At 34.1% G+C, this 6100-nt stretch overlaps 1 pseudogene; it reads left to right on the top strand.

The window, feature by feature from the left end:
• Nucleotides 1–1145: 1145 nt before the first annotated feature.
• On the top strand, nucleotides 1146–1283 carry LOC145298101 (U2 spliceosomal RNA; annotated as a pseudogene).
• The last annotated feature ends 4817 nt before the right edge of the window (nucleotides 1284–6100 follow it).

The following is a 6100-nucleotide window of genomic DNA, read 5'->3' as shown; positions in this document are numbered from 1 at the left end:
AATTATCTATCTATATAAAAGCCAAGTACGTCCAAGGATGGAATACTGCTGCCATATCTGGGCAGGAGCTGCTAAAAACAGCCTATCCTGCCTTGACAGAGTACAAAATAGACTTCATGGCTTAGTGGGGGATGCCCTTTTCTCTACCCTGAAACCTCTCTCCCACAGAAGAGACGTTGCGAGCCTATCCTTGTTTTATCGTTATTTCCATGGCAGGTGCTCGTCTGAACTCAAATCTCTGGTCCCCCCTCGCCAATCTTTCACGAAAAAACACCCGTCTAGCTGAATCCACTATGAAAAATTTCCCCCCACTCTTTATCTGTGCCTAAATCAAAACGTGGATTCAATGAACAAAGCTTCTTTCTTAGAACTGCACGCCTGTGGAACTCTGTTCCGTCTGCCTGCTTCCCACCTGACAACAACTTGGATGTCTTCAAGTCCAACGTTAACACATTCCTAATGAACCGCCCCCTTAAGTAAACACTTCATCAAATCTCCACACTAACGTACTGTACTTGCAATAACCCTTATCCCTGAGTGGCTTCCTGGCCTTGATAAGTGGTGACCACCGTGTAAAAAAAATATCAGAGAGTCTTCATTTACGCTGGACATCCACAGAATGCCAATATTAATATATTACATATGAAAGAGTTCACTGTGGAATTTTCACAGGTTCCGCTTGTAATGTTATTATTAAAAAAAAAATAATTCTAATGTGAGGAGGGTGGCTGCTTTATGCTTTGTTTTGAAATTCATTAACCTATCAAAAAATTTAATCAGATAGTTATATGTTTGATATTCAAAGCGTCTCAATTTGCATAGTTCACAATGGATCGTCCGTCCCCTGACCAATGATGTCTGTTTTTGTATTTCCTTTTTGTTTTTTTACTTTGTCGGTTTATTTCTGTAGTCGATGATTTTTCATGAGATTATGAGATCATTATCATTTTATTATTTATTACGCTTATCGCTCCGTCCGTTATCATGCTGTGCATCCCTAAAAAAGGAAAGTGGAATATTCCAAATAAAACTTGTCATCCCTTAAAAGCAAAGTGGAATATTCCAATTCCTAATAAAACAGCAGCAAAAAAAAAAAAAAAAAAAAAAATTCGTGTCGCTGTTGAGGCAAAGCTAATAAAAATGATTTGTCTTTCTTGGCATTTTGGCTAAGATCAAAGTGTAGTATCTGTTCTTCAGATGCTACGTTTCAATTTCTTCTCTCTGAGTTAAGGAGAAATCCTTTGCAACTAAGACAATTTTTTCTCCATGTTGAAAAAACGACCCAGGTGTCTAAATCTGTCCCGTAAGGAGGCATTGTGAATAGGTACTATGTGTAATGTAACAAAGTTTTAATATTACAAAAGTAACTGGGAAAAGTAATTTCTGGTTTAATTACAAAATGCCTTGGAAATATCCCTTCTGATTAATTATAAAATGCACTGGAAATGTCTCTTCTGATTCTTCTCTCTTAGTGGAGGAGAAATCCTTTGCGACTAAGACATTTTTTTTCTCCACGTAAAAAACGACGTAGGGAGGTATTGTGAATATGTACTACGTTTAATGTAACAAAGTTTTAATATTACAAAAGTAATTAGGAAAAGTAATGTCTGGTTTAATTACAAAATGTCACTTCTGATTAATTATAAAATGCGCTGGAAATGTATCTTCTGATTATATTTTTTTGTTTACTTGCCTCCCCCCAAAGACGGAGTGTGACATGAGGTCGGTTAAAAATTTTTTTTGGGAAACCAGCTCCCCAAAAGAGGTACTCTGATCAATAACAAAAATAAAAATTGTATCAGTAATGAAGGATTTCTCCTCCATTAACCAAGACAAAAAAAGGGGGATTTAAGTCACTGGAATGCTGAGAATGATACTACACTCAGAAATTAATGTTGAAGCAATGGTTGCCTAATCACTAACCGTGTTAATGTTTTTATGTATTAATTTCGAAAAGCTGTTGAAATAATTTATGATTTAAACATTACTTTATTTCAAGTATATTTTAAACAGTGGGGTGGGGGATATAAAGTCAGTCCCGGAAATTACTTAAACCGTTTACATTTTAAACATTACTTTATTTCATGTATATTTTTAACAGTTGGGTAGGGATATGAAATCAGTCCCGGAAATGGGCGAAACCGATTACGCATTAAACATTACTGTATTTAATGTATATTTCTAACAGTTGGGTGGGGAATATAAAGTCGGTCCCGGAAATGGGTGCAACCATTTACGTTTTGGACATTACTTTATTTAATGCACATTTTTAACAGTAGGATGGTAGATAAGAAGTTGGTCCCTGGAATAGCTGAAAAAGTTTGCGATTTAAACATTACTTTATTTCCTGTATATTTTTAACAGTGGGGTGCGGGATATGAAGTAGTCCCGGAAATGGCTGAAACAGTTTACTATTTAGACATTACATTTTTCCATGTATATTTTTAGCAGTGGGTTAGAGGATATGAAGTCATTCCTGGAAATGGCTGAAACAGTTTACGACTAAAACATTACTTTATTTCCTGTATATTTTTAACAGTGGTGCGGCAGACATGAAGTCAGACTCGGGATTGAATGTGATAAGCGCAAATATATACTAGCAGAAAGCGTCGCACAATATTGACTGAGATAAGTGGAAACATATGGTAGCAAAATACCCAGCGTCGCCCAAGATCGAATTAGATATGTGAAAAATATATACTAGCAGAATATGCGGCGTCACCTGGGATTGGATAAGATAGGTGGAACATATATACTATGAGAATACACGTAATTGATTGATGTGTTTGTAATTAAATAATCATCCCATGCAATATATCACAGTTATTATTTAAGTAAGGGGGAGCGACATAGTGGATTTAAGTTATGAAAATTATTGTCGAAATTAGTAACTGTCCAAGAATCATGAAAAATGATGAAATGTGAGTTATTTGATTGGTGTTTTTGTAATGAAATAATAAGCCCAGACAATATATCAAAGTGATTATTTTCGTAAAGAGGAGGCTATAAGGCGTGTTAAATTTATGGGAAATTATTGTCGAAATAAGTAACATATCCAAGAATTATAAAAAATGATAATATGTGATTCAATAAATTAGTGTGCCTGCAATGAAATAATCAGCCAGACAATATATCAAAATTATTATTTTAGTAAGAGGGCGATGATGTGGGTTTAAATTATGAAAAATGATTATCGACATTAGTAACATATCCAAGAATTATGAAAAATGACGAAATGTGAGTTTATTGATTAGTGTTTTTGAAATGAAATAATCAGCCTTTACAATATATCAAAGTTATTATTTTAGTAGTGTGGAGTTATTAATGTGAGCAAAAAAATATAAAAGTGATTGTCGAAATTAGTAACATATCCGAGAATTATGAAAAATTATGAAATGTAAATTAATAAATAGTTGTGCTTTTTATGACATAGTCGGCCCAGACAATATATCAAAGTTATGTTTTAGTAAGAGAGGGCGATGAGGATAGTTTACATTATAAAAAATATTGTTGAAATTATTAAGATGTCCAAGAATAACGAAAAATGGTGAAATGTGGGGTAACTGATCAGTGTGTTTATAATAAAATAATCAGCCCAAACAATACATCAATATTATTATTTAAGTAAGGGAGGGCTAAAATTATGAAAAATTATTGTCGAAATTAGTTACATATCCAAAAATTACAAAAAATGATGAAATGTTAGTTGATTGATTTGTGTGTTTGTAATGAAATAATAAGCCCAGACAATATATCAAAGTTATTATTTTAGTAAGAGAGGGCGATAGGGATGGTTTTAATTACAAAAAATTATGAAAATAATGAAATGTGAGTTAATTGATTGGTGTGTTGTAATGAAAAAACCCAACCCAGACAATATATCAAAGTTATTATTTTAGTAAGGGGGAAGCTATAAGGTGTGTTTAACTTATGAAAAATGATTGTCGAAATTAGTAACATATCCAAGAATTATAAAAAATGATGAAATGTGAGTTAATTGATTGGTATGTTTGAAATAAAATAATCAATCTAGATAATAAATCAAAGTTATTATTTAGTAAACGGGGAGGTGCGGAAATATGAGTCAAAATTATGAAAATGATTGTCGAAATAAATAACATATCCAAGAATTAAGAAAAATGATGAAATGTGATTTCATGCATTAGTGTGTTTGTAATGAAATAAGCCCAGACAATATATCAAAGTTATTATTTTATTAAGGAGGGGAGGATAATGTGGGTACAAATTATGAAAAATGATTGTCAGAATTAGTAACATATCTAAGAATTATGAAAAATGATGAAATGGAGGTTAATTGATTTGCTTGTTTGAAATGAAATAAGCAGTCTAGCAAATATATCAAAGTAATTATTTTAGTAAGGTTGGGCGATAATGTTGCTTAAAAATATTTTTTAAAATATTGTCGAAATTAGTAACATATCCAAGAATGGAAAATGATGAAATATGAGTTAATTGATGTGTGTTTGTAATGAAATAATTAGCCTATACAATATATCAAAGTTATTATTTTAGTAAGGTGTGCGAAATGGTGAGTTACAAATGATGAAAAATTATTGACATAATTAGTACCATACCAAGAATTTATTACATATGAAAAATGCTGCTGTAGAATTTCCATAGGTCCCGCTAGTTATTATTATTATTATTATTATTATTATTATTATTATTATTATTATTATTGGCTGACATGGAGCTTTCACACAAGTCAACAGACGATCGGTTTGGATACCTGTGGTGTTCTCTGGAAGCTGAGTGACAACAAGTCTCCCCAGATGTCCAGCTCTCTTCACCTCCTTCGATAGCATTTGCAAATAAATCTGCGTCATCGCAACAGCCGCATACCATTGATTTCTCGCTGGTAGTGATCATTGGTTTATACTGGAATTTGAGTGGCACTAAGCCTCCCCACGATCCCAGTTCTCTTCGCGCTTGTCCAGCGGAGGTCTTGTCAGTGCTCTCTCCTCGGTCTTTCCATCCTCCTTGACCCTTCTCGGCTCTTTGGTATCACTTTTCTATTAGGGGGACGGTGATGAGACAATGGGGGATGCATGATGGTGGTGTAGAACTTGTTGATATGCAACTTCGGCGTTCTTCATTCCCTGTAACGCTTCTTTGTTATATTGTTTTGTGTTATTCCCCACATTCTAGGGGTTTCCTTAATATTTCAGCCGTTTTCATTATCGTTAGGCGTTGTATTTTTGCAGTTATTCCTCTGATTCCAATTTCTACCATTCTTTTTTCGAAGTTTTTCGGAAATGTTCCTAGTGCACCTACTATTATCAGTACAATTTTGATTTTCTTCATCATCCAAATCCCCTTTAACTCTCTGGCTAGCTCTGTGTATTTGCTTTGTTTCTCCTTTTCTTTCATACTCACCCTGTGGTCAGCTGGGACAGCAAAATCTACGATTTTACAGGATTTTTCTTTCTTGTTAATTATTATGACATCTGGCCTACTTGCTTGGATGGTTTTGTCCGTCTGTATGTCCATGCCCCATAGGATTTTATGGTTCTCGTTTTTGAGTGCTGTTGCGGGTTTATGCTTGTACCATTTGTCTGTACGCTTAAAATGCAGTCGTTTGCATAATTCCCAGTGCACCGCCCTCCTTTTTTTTTTTTTTTTTTTTTTTTTTTTTTTTACAAAGGCATCACCACATTATCAAGGCCCAGAGGCCACTTAAGGATAAGGGTTAAAGAGTGTACAGTAGAAGTTGGTCAATATAGTAATCATTAGTAATGAAAATTTGGTAAATTTAATAACTTATATGGAACGGCTCATCAAGAACTTATTTACTTTAGACTTGAACAAAACCATATTGTAGTCAGCCGGAAAGCAGGAAAACGGAAGACAATTCCACAGGCGTGCAGTTCTAAGAAAGAAGCTTTGTTCATGGAATCTACGTTTAGGTTTAGGCACAGATAAAGAGTGGGGGAAATTATTGATAGTGTTTACAGCTAGACGAGTGTTTCTTGTGAAAGTTTGGCGAGGGGGGACCATAGATTGAAGCTCAGTTGAACACTTTCCATGAAAATAACGATACATCAGAGACAAACTCGCAACATCTCTTCTGTGAGATAGA

This window comes from Euprymna scolopes, chromosome 18, assembly GCF_053919585.1.
Source record: "Euprymna scolopes isolate OS-2025 chromosome 18, ASM5391958v1, whole genome shotgun sequence".
NCBI classification, from domain to species: domain Eukaryota; kingdom Metazoa; phylum Mollusca; class Cephalopoda; order Sepiida; family Sepiolidae; genus Euprymna; species Euprymna scolopes.
The sequence above is the reverse complement of the archived record's forward strand: the minus strand, read 5'-3'. Positions and strand labels throughout refer to the sequence as shown.